The 13,219-nt window shown below is 44.4% G+C and overlaps 2 protein-coding genes and 11 non-coding genes across 13 annotated transcripts in view; 11 read left to right on the plus strand and 2 right to left on the minus strand.

Annotated features, from left to right (window-relative positions):
• Positions 1 to 13,219, minus strand: part of LOC125715120 (uncharacterized) — a 1,180,389-nt gene that overhangs the window by 953,428 nt on the left and 213,742 nt on the right. The gene's annotated exons all lie outside the window — the stretch shown is intronic.
• The window catches only part of LOC125715114 (uncharacterized), a 935,270-nt gene that overhangs the window by 706,541 nt on the left and 215,510 nt on the right, over positions 1 to 13,219 (minus strand). The window lies entirely within an intron of this gene.
• Positions 997 to 1,115, plus strand: LOC125734631 (5S ribosomal RNA). The gene has a single exon (XR_007393935.1). It is a non-coding gene; the product is annotated as a 5S ribosomal RNA (ribosomal RNA).
• Positions 2,193 to 2,311, plus strand: LOC125730793 (5S ribosomal RNA). The gene has a single exon (XR_007391084.1). It is a non-coding gene; the product is annotated as a 5S ribosomal RNA (ribosomal RNA).
• On the plus strand, positions 3,394 to 3,512 carry LOC125736639 (5S ribosomal RNA). Its single transcript, XR_007395914.1, has one exon. It is a non-coding gene; the product is annotated as a 5S ribosomal RNA (ribosomal RNA).
• On the plus strand, positions 4,590 to 4,708 carry LOC125733258 (5S ribosomal RNA). The gene has a single exon (XR_007392608.1). It is a non-coding gene; the product is annotated as a 5S ribosomal RNA (ribosomal RNA).
• LOC125735634 (5S ribosomal RNA) lies at positions 5,786 to 5,904 on the plus strand. The gene has a single exon (XR_007394928.1). It is a non-coding gene; the product is annotated as a 5S ribosomal RNA (ribosomal RNA).
• Positions 6,980 to 7,098, plus strand: LOC125734563 (5S ribosomal RNA). Its single transcript, XR_007393870.1, has one exon. It is a non-coding gene; the product is annotated as a 5S ribosomal RNA (ribosomal RNA).
• Positions 8,178 to 8,296, plus strand: LOC125734043 (5S ribosomal RNA). The gene has a single exon (XR_007393371.1). It is a non-coding gene; the product is annotated as a 5S ribosomal RNA (ribosomal RNA).
• On the plus strand, positions 9,374 to 9,492 carry LOC125734117 (5S ribosomal RNA). Its single transcript, XR_007393442.1, has one exon. It is a non-coding gene; the product is annotated as a 5S ribosomal RNA (ribosomal RNA).
• Positions 10,572 to 10,690, plus strand: LOC125734286 (5S ribosomal RNA). The gene has a single exon (XR_007393604.1). It is a non-coding gene; the product is annotated as a 5S ribosomal RNA (ribosomal RNA).
• Positions 11,769 to 11,887, plus strand: LOC125734287 (5S ribosomal RNA). The gene has a single exon (XR_007393605.1). It is a non-coding gene; the product is annotated as a 5S ribosomal RNA (ribosomal RNA).
• On the plus strand, positions 12,965 to 13,083 carry LOC125734971 (5S ribosomal RNA). The gene has a single exon (XR_007394272.1). It is a non-coding gene; the product is annotated as a 5S ribosomal RNA (ribosomal RNA).

The raw sequence follows: 13,219 nt of genomic DNA on the forward strand, positions 1-13,219 counted from the left end.
TATATATATATATATATTTTTCTCTCATTCATAAAGGCAGCTTTTACACACCATTTTACTCTAAATACTTCCTGGTAATTCTAGGTGCTGTAAGCTGTTCGTGCCTTTATTCCACCAGGGCGCGATCTTCTCACAAACTTGAAAACTGTCACTCCCCATTCACGTTTTACAACTTATTGTTAATGATAAAGAGACAGCTTTTTACACACAGTTTTAAACAAAGTACTGATATTATTCCTCTTCAACTGACCGCTTTGTTTTCTATGCAAAAACCACTTCGCCACAGAAGACTCGATATTATTGGCATAGCAAGTTCTGCTCTTCTCCTTTCAAAACTTGCTAAAAGCTGTATTTAAAAGAACAGATTGGCCGGGGTAATTCACACCCTTCAATGCCAGCTTAATGTTTAGGTTAGTGGGAGTCACAGAGGAATTAGGGATGGAAACTTCTTTGCTGGTGGTAGAAGCGGTCTGGTGAATTTTTAGAGAGAAGAGGCCGTCGATGTTTGAATGTAGAAAATTGTTCTGGCTGCAGGCTGCAGTATGGACTTGTTGGTGTGTGTAGCTCCCAGTGTTCTGACAGCGCGACGTTTTGGGGAAGCATGTGATTCAGCAGCTACCAGTGGGCTTCGTGCGGCGGAGATTTTGTGGCTGTTAGCGGAGTTGATAACAGAGGGTCGTTAAGAGAAGCCTGCATGCAGTAGGCAAAGGAGTAATGTTTGCCGGCGGGGGACGTGCGGCGATTAACCTGTGCGGTAGTGAAAAGGAGTTAAAAAGAAGGAAGTGTGCGGATGCGGAAAGAATGGAATAATTGTGGTAGGCTGCCGGCTGAGTAGTTTGGTGAATGTTTGGTGTGGGTCCGGCGCTGCCGATTGGATGGTGGTGCTGCAGTGTGAGTCAGATAAAAAAAAAAAAAACCAGGAGTAGGATCCAATGGGACTAACTGGCATGTATAGACGCGTGTAATGCAAAAGGGCTGTTTTTGATAGCATCTTTCGCTTACGGCCATACCACCCTGAACACGCCCGATCTCGTCTGATCTCGGAAGCTAAGCAGGGTAGGGTCTGGTTAGTACTTGGATTGGAGACCACCTGGGAATACCAGGTGCTGTAAGCTTTTCTCACTTTTACTTTATACAGGGGGCGCTCCACTTCACGATTAATTTAAATCTATCACTCCCCTTCCATTTTACTATTTTATATATATATATATTTTTCTCTCCTTCATAAAGGCAGCTTTTACACAGCGTTTTACTCTAAATACTTCCTGGTAATTCTAGGTGCTGTAAGCTGTTCGTGCCTTTATTCCACCAGGGCGCGATCTTCTCACAAACTTGAAGACTGTCACTCCCCATTCACGTTTTACAACTCATTGTTAATGATTAAGAGACAGCTTTTTACACACAGTTTTAAACAAAGTACTGATATTATTCCTCTTCAACTGACCGCTTTGTTTTCTATGCAAAAACCACTTCGCCACAGAAGACTCGATATTATTGGCATAGCAAGTTCTGCTCTTCTCCTTTCAAAACTTGCTAAAAGCTGTATTTAAAAGAACAGATTGGCCGGGGTAATTCACACCCTTCAATGCCAGCTTAATGTTTAGGTTAGTGGGAGTCACAGAGGAATTAGGGATGGAAACTTCTTTGCTGGTGGTAGAAGCGGTCTGGTGAATTTTTAGAGAGAAGAGGCCGTCGATGTTTGAATGTAGAAAATTGTTCTGGCTGCAGCCTGCAGTATGGACTTGTTGGTGTGTGTAGCTCCCAGTGTTCTGACAGCGCGACGTTTTGGGGAAGCATGTGATTCAGCAGCTACCAGTGGGCTTCGTGCGGCGGAGATTTTGTGGCTGTTAGCGGAGTTGATAACAGAGGGTCGTTAAGAGAAGCCTGCATGCAGTAGGCAAAGGAGTAATGTTTGCCGGCGGGGGACGTGCGGCGATTAACCTGTGCGGTAGTGAAAAGGAGTTAAAAAGAAGGAAGTGTGCGGATGCGGAAAGAATGGAATAATTGTGGTAGGCTGCCGGCTGAGTAGTTTGGTGAATGTTTGGTGTGGGTCCGGCGCTGCCGATTGGATGGTGGGGCTGCAGTGTGAGTCAGATAAAAAAAAAAAAAAGAACATTAATAGGATCCAATGGGACCAACTGGCATGTATAGAGGCGTGTAATGCAAAAGGGCTGTTTTTGGTAGCATCTCTCGCTTACGGCCATACCACCCTGAACACGCCCGATCTCGTCTGATCTCGGAAGCTAAGCAGGGTAGGGTCTGGTTAGTACTTGGATGGGAGACCACCTGGGAATACCAGGTGCTGTAAGCTTTTCTCACTTTTACTTTATACAGGGGGCGCTCCACTTCACGATTAATTTAAATCTATCACTCCCCTTCCATTTAACTATTTTATATATATATATATATTTTTTTTTCTCTCATTCATAAAGGCAGCTTTTAGAAACCGTTTTACTCTAAATACTTCCTGGTAATTCTAGGTGCTGTAAGCTGTTCGTGCCTTTATTCCACCAGGGCGCGATCTTCTCACAAACTTGAAGACTGTCACTCCCCATTCACGTTTTACAACTTATTGTTAATGATAAAGAGACAGCTTTTTACACACAGTTTTAAACAAAGTACTGATATTATTCCTCTTCAACTGACCGCTTTGTTTTCTATGCAAAAACCACTTCGCCACAGAAGACTCGATATTATTGGCATAGCAAGTTCTGCTCTTCTCCTTTCAAAACTTGCTAAAAGCTGTATTTAAAAGAACAGATTGGCCGGGGTAATTCACACCCTTCAATGCCAGCTTAATGTTTAGGTTAGTGGGAGTCACAGAGGAATTAGGGATGGAAACTTCTTTGCTGGTGGTAGAAGCGGTCTGGTGAATTTTTAGAGAGAAGAGGCCGTCGATGTTTGAATGTAGAAAATAGTTCTGGCTGCAGCCTGCAGTATGGACTTGTTGGTGTGTGTAGCTCCCAGTGTTCTGATAGCGCGACGTTTTGGGGAAGCATGTGATTCAGCAGCTACCAGTGGGCTTCGTGCGGCGGAGATTTTGTGGCTGTTAGCGGAGTTGATAACAGAGGGTCGTTAAGAGAAGCCTGCATGCAGTAGGCAAAGGAGTAATGTTTGCCGGCGGGGGACGTGCGGCGATTAACCTGTGCGGTAGTGAAAAGGAGTTAAAAAGAAGGAAGTGTGCGGATGCAGAAAGAATGGAATAATTGTGGTAGGCTGCTGGCTGAGTAGTTTGGTGAATGTTTGGTGTGGGTCCGGCGCTGCCGATTGGATGGTGGGGCTGCAGTGTGAGTCAGATAAAAAAAAAAAAAGAACATTAGTAGGATCCAATGGCACCAACTGGCATGTATAGAGGCGTGTAATGCAAAAGGGCTGTTTTTGGTAGCATCTCTCGCTTACGGCCATACCACCCTGAACATGCCCGATCTAGTCTGATCTTGGAAGCTAAGCAGGGTAGGGTCTGGTTAGTACTTGGATGGGAGACCACCTGGGAATCCCAGGTGCTGTAAGCTTTTCTCACTTTTACTTTATACAGGGGGCGCTCCACTTCACGATTAATTTAAATCTATCACTCCCCTTCCATTTTACTATTTTATATATATATATATTTTTTTCTCTCATTCATAAAGGCAGCTTTTACACACCGTTTTACTCTAAATACTTCCTGGTAATTCTAGGTGCTGTAAGCTGTTCGTGCCTTTATTCCACCAGGGCGCGATCTTCTCACAAACTTGAAGACTGTCACTCCCCATTCACGTTTTACAACTTATTGTTAATGATAAAGAGACAGCTTTTTACACACAGTTTTAAACAAAGTACTGATATTATTCCTCTTCAACTGACCGCTTTGTTTTCTATGCAAAAACCACTTCGCCACAGAAGACTCGATATTATTGGCATAGCAAGTTCTGCTCTTCTCCTTTCAAAACTTGCTAAAAGCTGTATTTAAAAGAACAGATTGGCCGGGGTAATTCACACCCTTCAATGCCAGCTTAATGTTTAGGTTAGTGGGAGTCACAGAGGAATTAGGGATGGAAACTTCTTTGCTGGTGGTAGAAGTGGTCTGGTGAATTTTTAGAGAGAAGAGGCCGTCGATGTTTGAATGTAGAAAATAGTTCTGGCTGCAGCCTGCAGTATGGACTTGTTGGTGTGTGTAGCTCCCAGTGTTCTGACAGCGCGACGTTTTGGGGAAGCATGTGATTCAGCAGCTACCAGTGGGCTTCGTGCGGCGGAGATTTTGTGGCTGTTAGCGGAGTTGATAACAGAGGGTCGTTAAGAGAAGCCTGCATGCAGTAGGCAAAGGAGTAATGTTTGCCGGCGGGGGACGTGCGGTGATTAACCTGTGCGGTAGTGAAAAGGAGTTAAAAAGAAGGAAGTGTGCGGATGCGGAAAGAATGGAATAATTGTGGTAGGCTGCCGGCTGAGTAGTTTGGTGAATGTTTGGTGTGGGTCCGGCGCTGCCGATTAGATGGTGGGGCTGCAGTGTGAGTCAGATAAAAAAAAAAAAGAACATTAGTAGTATCCAATGGGACCAACTGGCATGTATAGAGGCGTGTAATGCAAAAGGGCTGTTTTTGGTAGCATCTCTCGCTTACGGCCATACCACCCTGAACACGCCTGATCTCGTCTGATCTCGGAAGCTAAGCAGGGTAGGGTCTGGTTAGTACTTGGATGGGAGACCACCTGGGAATACCAGGTGCTGTAAGCTTTTCTCACTTTTACTTTATACAGGGGGCGCTCCACTTCACGATTAATTTAAATCTATCACTCCCCTTCCATTTTACTATTTTATATATATATATATATTTTTCTCTCATTCATAAAGGCAGCTTTTAGAAACCGTTTTACTCTGAATACTTCCTGGTCATTCTAGGTGCTGTAAGCTGTTCGTGCCTTTATTCCACCAGGGCGCGATCTTCTCACAAACTTGAAGACTGTCACTCCCCATTCACGTTTTACAACTTATTGTTAATGATAAAGAGACAGCTTTTTACACACAGTTTTAAACAAAGTACTGATATTATTCCTCTTCAACTGACCGCTTTGTTTTCTATGCAAAAACCACTTCGCCACAGAAGACTCGATATTATTGGCATAGCAAGTTCTGCTCTTCTCCTTTCAAAACTTGCTAAAAGCTGTATTTAAAAGAACAGATTGGCCGGGGTAATTCACACCCTTCAATGCCAGCTTAATGTTTAGGTTAGTGGGAATCACAGAGGAATTAGGGATGGAAACTTCTTTGCTGGTGGTAGAAGCGGTCTGGTGAATTTTTAGAGAGAAGAGGCCGTCGATGTTTGAATGTAGAAAATTGTTCTGGCTGCAGCCTGCAGTATGGACTTGTTGGTGTGTGTAGCTCCCAGTGTTCTGACAGCGCGACGTTTTGGGGAAGCATGTGATTCAGCAGCTACCAGTGGGCTTCGTGCGGCGGAGATTTTGTGGCTGTTAGCGGAGTTGATAACAGAGGGTCGTTAAGAGAAGCCTGCATGCAGTAGGCAAAGGAGTAATGTTTGCCGGCGGGGGACGTGCGGCGATTAACTTGTGCGGTAGTGAAAAGGAGTTAAAAAGAAGGAAGTGTGCGGATGCGGAAAGAATGGAATAATTGTGGTAGGCTGCCGGCTGAGTAGTTTGGTGAATGTTTGGTGTGGGTCCGGCGCTGCCGATTGGATGGTGGTGCTGCAGTGTGAGTCAGATACAAAAAAAAAAAACCAGGAGTAGGATCCAATGGGACTAACTGGCATGTATAGACGTGTGTAATGCAAAAGGGCTGTTTTTGGTCACGTCTCTCGCTTATGGCCAAACCACCCTGAACACGCCCGATCTCATCCGATCTCGGAAGTCAAGCAAGGTAGGGTCTGGTTAGTACTTGAATGGGAGACCTCCTGGGAATACCAGGTGCTGTAAGCTTTTCTCACTTTTACTTTATACAGGGGGCGCTCCACTTCACGATTAATTTAAATCTATCACTCCCCTTCCATTTTACTATTTTATATATATATATATTTTTCTCTCATTCATAAAGGCAGCTTTTACACACCGTTTTACTCCAAATACTTCCTGGTAATTCTAGGTGCTGTAAGCTGTTCGTGCCTTTATTCCACCAGGGCGCGATCTTCTCACAAACTTGAAGACTGTCACTCCCCATTCACGTTTTACAACTTATTGTTAATGATAAAGAGACAGCTTTTTACACACAGTTTTAAACAAAGTACTGATATTATTCCTCTTCAACTGACCGCTTTGTTTTCTATGCAAAAACCACTTCGCCACAGAAGACTCGATATTATTGGCATAGCAAGTTCTGCTCTTCTCCTTTCAAAACTTGCTAAAAGCTGTATTTAAAAGAACAGATTGGCCGGGGTAATTCACACCCTTCAATGCCAGCTTAATGTTTAGGTTAGTGGGAATCACAGAGGAATTAGGGATGGAAACTTCTTTGCTGGTGGTTGAAGCGGTCTGGTGAATTTTTAGAGAGAAGAGGCCGTCGATGTTTGAATGTAGAAAATTGTTCTGGCTGCAGCCTGCAGTATGGACTTGTTGGTGTGTGTAGCTCCCAGTGTTCTGACAGCGCGACGTTTTGGGGAAGCATGTGATTCAGCAGCTACCAGTGGGCTTCGTGCGGCGGAGATTTTGTGGCTGTTAGCGGAGTTGATAACAGAGGGTCGTTAAGAGAAGCCTGCATGCAGTAGGCAAAGGAGTAATGTTTGCCGGCGGGGGACGTGCGGCGATTAACCTGTGCGGTAGTGAAAAGGAGTTAAAAAGAAGGAAGTGTGCGGATGCGGAAAGAATGGAATAATTGTGGTAGGCTGCCGGCTGAGTAGTTTGGTGAATGTTTGGTGTGGGTCCGGCGCTGCCGATTGGATGGTGGGGCTGCAGTGTGAGTCAGATAAAAAAAAAAAATAACATTAGTAGTATCCAATGGGACCAACTGGCATGTATAGAGGCGTGTAATGCAAAAGGGCTGTTTTTGGTAGCATCTCTCGCTTACGGCCATACCACCCTGAACACGCCTGATCTCGTCTGATCTTGGAAGCTAAGCAGGGTAGGGTCTGGTTAGTACTTGGATGGGAGACCACCTGGGAATACCAGGTGCTGTAAGCTTTTCTCACTTTTACTTTATACAGGGGGCGCTCCACTTCACGATTAATTTAAATCTATCACTCCCCTTCCATTTTACTATTTTATATATATATATATATATTTTTCTCTCATTCATAAAGGCAGCTTTTAGAAACCGTTTTACTCTGAATACTTCCTGGTCATTCTAGGTGCTGTAAGCTGTTCGTGCCTTTATTCCACCAGGGCGTGATCTTCTCACAAACTTGAAGACTGTCACTCCCCATTCACGTTTTACAACTTATTGTTAATGATAAAGAGACAGCTTTTTACACACAGTTTTAAACAAAGTACTGATATTATTCCTCTTCAACTGACCGCTTTGTTTTCTATGCAAAAACCACTTCGCCACAGAAGACTCGATATTATTGGCATAGCAAGTTCTGCTCTTCTCCTTTCAAAACTTGCTAAAAGCTGTATTTAAAAGAACAGATTGGCTGGGGTAATTCACACCCTTCAATGCCAGCTTAATGTTTAGGTTAGTGGGAATCACAGAGGAATTAGGGATGGAAACTTCTTTGCTGGTGGTAGAAGCGGTCTGGTGAATTTTTAGAGAGAATAGGCCGTCGATGTTTGAATGTAGAAAATTGTTCTGGCTGCAGCCTGCAGTATGGACTTGTTGGTGTGTGTAGCTCCCAGTGTTCTGACAGCGCGACGTTTTGGGGAAGCATGTGATTCAGCAGCTACCAGTGGGCTTCGTGCGGCGGAGATTTTGTGGCTGTTAGCGGAGTTGATAACAGAGGGTCGTTAAGAGAAGCCTGCATGCAGTAGGCAAAGGAGTAATGTTTGCCGGCGGGGGACGTGCGGCGATTAACCTGTGCGGTAGTGAAAAGGAGTTAAAAAGAAGGAAGTGTGCGGATGCGGAAAGAATGGAATAATTGTGGTAGGCTGCCGGCTGAGTAGTTTGGTGAATGTTTGGTGTGGGTCCGGCGCTGCCGATTGGATGGTGGTGCTGCAGTGTGAGTCAGATACAAAAAAAAAAAACCAGGAGTAGGATCCAATGGGACTAACTGGCATGTATAGACGTGTGTAATGCAAAAGGGCTGTTTTTGGTCACGTCTCTCACTTATGGCCATACCACCCTGAACACGCCCGATCTCATCCGATCTCGGAAGTCAAGCAGGGTAGGGTCTGGTTAGTACTTGAATGGGAGACCTCCTGGGAATACCAGGTGCTGTAAGCTTTTCTCACTTTTACTTTATACAGGGGGCGCTCCACTTCACGATTAATTTAAATCTATCAATCTTCTTCCATTTTACTATTTTATATATATATATATATTTTTCTCTCATTCATAAAGGCAGCTTTTAGAAACCGTTTTACTCTAAATACTTCCTGGTCATTCAAGGTGCTGTAAGCTGTTCGTGCCTTTATTCCACCAGGGCGCGATCTTCTCACAAACTTGAAGACTGTCACTCCCCATTCACGTTTTACAACTTATTGTTAATGATAAAGAGACAGCTTTTTACACACAGTTTTAAACAAAGTACTGATATTATTCCTCTTCAACTGACCGCTTTGTTTTCTATGCAAAAACCACTTCGCCACAGAAGACTCGATATTATTGGCATAGCAAGTTCTGCTCTTCTCCTTTCAAAACTTGCTAAAAGCTGTATTTAAAAGAACAGATTGGCCGGGGTAATTCACACCCTTCAATGCCAGCTTAATGTTTAGGTTAGTGGGAATCACAGAGGAATTAGGGATGGAAACTTCTTTGCTGGTGGTAGAAGCGGTCTGGTGAATTTTTAGAGAGAAGATGCCGTCGATGTTTGAATGTAGAAAATTGTTCTGGCTGCAGCCTGCAGTATGGACTTGTTGGTGTGTGTAGCTCCCAGTGTTCTGACAGCGCGACGTTTTGGGGAAGCATGTGATTCAGCAGCTACCAGTGGGCTTCGTGCGGCGGAGATTTTGTTGCTGTTCGCGGAGTTGATAACAGAGGGTCGTTAAGAGAAGCCTACATGCAGTAGGCAAAGGAGTAATGTTTGCCGGCGGGGGACGTGCGGCGATTAACCTGTGCGGTAGTGAAAAGGAGTTAAAAAGAATGAAGTGTGCGGATGCGGAAAGAATGGAATAATTGTGGTAGGCTGCCGGCTGAGTAGTTTGGTGAATGTTTGGTGTGGGTACGGCGCTGCCGATTGGATGGTGGGGCTGCAGTGTGAGTCAGATAAAAAAAAAAAAAAACAGGAGTAGGATCCAATGGGACTAACTGGCATGTATAGACGCGTGTAATGCAAAAGGGCTGTTTTTGGTAGCATCTCTCGCTTACGGCCATACCACCCTGAACACGCCTGATCTCGTCTGATCTCGGAAGCTAAGCAGGGTAGGGTCTGGTTAGTACTTGGATGGGAGACCACCTAGGAATACCAGGTGCTGTAAGCTTTTCTCACTTTTACTTTATACGGGGGGCGCTCCACTTCACGATTAATTTAAATCTATCACTCCCCTTCCATTTTACTATTTTATATATATATATTTTTTTTTTTCTCTCATTCATAAAGGCAGCTTTTAGAAACCGTTTTACTCTAAATACTTCCTGGTAATTCTAGGTGCTGTAAGCTGTTCGTGCCTTTATTCCACCAGGGCGCGATCTTCTCACAAACTTGAAGACTGTCACTCCCCATTCACGTTTTACAACTTATTGTTAATGATAAAGAGACAGCTTTTTACACACAGTTTTAAACAAAGTACTGATATTATTCCTCTTCAACTTACCGCTTTGTTTTCTATGCAAAAACCACTTCGCCACAGAAGACTCGATATTATTGGCATAGCAAGTTCTGCTCTTCACCTTTCAAAACTTGCTAAAAGCTGTATTTAAAAGAACAGATTGGCCGGGGTAATTCACACCCTTCAATGCCAGCTTAATGTTTAGGTTAGTGGGAATCACAGAGGAATTAGGGATGGAAACTTCTTTGCTGGTGGTAGAAGCGGTCTGGTGAATTTTTAGAGAGAAGAGGCCGTCGATGTTTGAATGTAGAAAATTGTTCTGGCTGCAGCCTGCAGTATGGACTTGTTGGTGTGTGTAGCTCCCAGTGTTCTGACAGCGCGACGTTTTGGGGAAGCATGTGATTCAGCAGCTACCAGTGGGCTTCGTGCGGCGGAGATTTTGTGGCTGTTAGCGGAGTTGATAACAGAGGATCGTTAAGAGAAGCCTGCATGCAGTAGGCAAAGGAGTAATGTTTGCCGGCGGGGGACGTGCGGCGATTAACCTGTGCGGTAGTGAAAAGGAGTTAAAAAGAAGGAAGTGTGCGGATGCGGAAAGAATGGAATAATTGTGGTAGGCTGCCGGCTGAGTAGTTTGGTGAATGTTTGGTGTGGGTCCGGCGCTGCCGATTGGATGGTGGGGCTGCAGTGTGAGTCAGATAAAAAAAAAAAAAAACAGGAGTAGGATCCAATGGGACTAACTGGCATGTATAGACGCGTGTAATGCAAAAGGGCTGTTTTTGGTAGCATCTCTCGCTTACGGCCATACCACCCTGAACACGCCCGATCTCGTCTGATCTCGGAAGCTAAGCAGGGTAGGGTCTTGTTAGTACTTGGATGGGAGACCACCTGGGAATACCAGGTGCTGTAAGCTTTTCTCACTTTTACTTTATACAGGGGGCGCTCCACTTCACGATTAATTTAAATCTATCACTCCCCTTCCATTTTACTATTTTATATATATATTTTTTTTTTTCTCTCATTCATAAAGGCAGCTTTTAGAAACCGTTTTACTCTAAATACTTCCTGGTAATTCTAGGTGCTGTAAGCTGTTCGTGCCTTTATTCCACCAGGGCGCGATCTTCTCACAAACTTGAAGACTGTCACTCCCCATTCACGTTTTACAACTTATTGTTAATGATAAAGAGACAGCTTTTTACACACAGTTTTAAACAAAGTACTGATATTATTCCTCTTCAACTGACCGCTTTGTTTTCTATGCAAAAACCACTTCGCCACAGAAGACTCGATATTATTGGCATAGCAAGTTCTGCTCTTCTCCTTTCAAAACTTGCTAAAAGCTGTATTTAAAAGAACAGATTGGCCGGGGTAATTCACACCCTTCAATGCCAGCTTAATGTTTAGGTTAGTGGGAATCACAGAGGAATTAGGGATGGAAACTTCTTTGCTGGTGGTAGAAGCGGTCTGGTGAATTTTTAGAGAGAAGAGGCCGTCGATGTTTGAATGTAGAAAATTGTTCTGGCTGCAGCCTGCAGTATGGACTTGTTGGTGTGTGTAGCTCCCAGTGTTCTGACAGCGCGACGTTTTGGGGAAGCATGTGATTCAGCAGCTACCAGTGGGCTTCGTGCGGCGGAGATTTTGTGGCTGTTAGCGGAGTTGATAACAGAGGGTCGTTAAGAGAAGCCTGCATGCAGTAGGCAAAGGAGTAATGTTTGCCGGCGGGGGACGTGCGGCGATTAACCTGTGCGGTAGTGAAAAGGAGTTAAAAAGAAGGAAGTGTGCGGATGCGGAAAGAATGGAATAATTGTGGTAGGCTGCCGGCTGAGTAGTTTGGTGAATGTTTGGTGTGGGTCCGGCGCTGCCGATTGGATGGTGGGGCTGCAGTGTGAGTCAGATAAAAAAAAAAAAAAAACAGGAGTAGGATCCAATGGGACTAACTGGCATGTATAGACGCGTGTAATGCAAAAGGGCTGTTTTTGGTAGCATCTCTCGCTTACGGCCATACCACCCTGAACACGCCCGATCTCGTCTGATCTCGGAAGCTAAGCAGGGTAGGGTCTTGTTAGTACTTGGATGGGAGACCACCTGGGAATACCAGGTGCTGTAAGCTTTTCTCACTTTTACTTTATACAGGGGGCGCTCCACTTCACGATTAATTTAAATCTATCACTCCCCTTCCATTTTACTATTTTATATATATATTTTTTTTTTTCTCTCATTCATAAAGGCAGCTTTTAGAAACCGTTTTACTCTAAATACTTCCTGGTAATTCTAGGTGCTGTAAGCTGTTCGTGCCTTTATTCCACCAGGGCGCGATCTTCTCACAAACTTGAAGACTGTCACTCCCCATTCACGTTTTACAACTTATTGTTAATGATAAAGAGACAGCTTTTTACACACAGTTTTAAACAAAGTACTGATATTATTCCTCTTCAACTGACCGCTTTGTTTTCTATGCAAAAACCACTTCGCCACAGAAGACTCGATATTATTGGCATAGCAAGTTCTGCTCTTCTCCTTTCAAAACTTGCTAAAAGCTGTATTTAAAAGAACAGATTGGCCGGGGTAATTCACACCCTTCAATGCCAGCTTAATGTTTAGGTTAGTGGGAATCACAGAGGAATTAGGGATGGAAACTTCTTTGCTGGTGGTAGAAGCGGTCTGGTGAATTTTTAGAGAGAAGAGGCCGTCGATGTTTGAATGTAGAAAATTGTTCTGGCTGCAGCCTGCAGTATGGACTTGTTGGTGTGTGTAGCTCCCAGTGTTCTGACAGCGCGACGTTTTGGGGAAGCATGTGATTCAGCAGCTACCAGTGGGCTTCGTGCGGCGGAGATTTTGTGGCTGTTAGCGGAGTTGATAACAGAGGGTCGTTAAGAGAAGCCTGCATGCAGTAGGCAAAGGAGTAATGTTTGCCGGCGGGGGACGTGCGGCGATTAACCTGTGCGGTAGTGAAAAGGAGTTCAAAAGAAGGAAGTGTGCGGATGCGGAAAGAATGGAATAATTGTGGTAGGCTGCCGGCTGAGTAGTTTGGTGAATGTTTGGTGTGGGTCCGGCGCTGCCGATTGGATGGTGGGGCTGCAGTGTGAGTCAGATAAAAAAAAAAAAAACCAGGAGTAGGATCCAATGGGACTAACTGGTATGTATAGACGCGTGTAATGCAAAAGGGCTGTTTTTGGTAGCGTCTCTCGCTTACGGCCATACCACCCTGAACGCGCCCGATCTCGTCTGATCTCGGAAGCTAAGCAGGCTAGGGTCTGGTTAGTACTTGGATGGGAGACCACCTTGGAATACCAGGTGCTGTAAGCTTTTCTCACTTTTACTTTATACAGGGGGCGCTCCACTTCACGATTAATTTAAATCTATCACTCCCCTTCCATTTTACTATTTTATATATATATATATTTTTTTTCTCTCATTCATAAAGGCAGCTTTTAGAAACCGT

This window comes from Brienomyrus brachyistius, chromosome 2 (assembly GCF_023856365.1).
Source record: "Brienomyrus brachyistius isolate T26 chromosome 2, BBRACH_0.4, whole genome shotgun sequence".
Taxonomy (NCBI): domain Eukaryota; kingdom Metazoa; phylum Chordata; class Actinopteri; order Osteoglossiformes; family Mormyridae; genus Brienomyrus; species Brienomyrus brachyistius.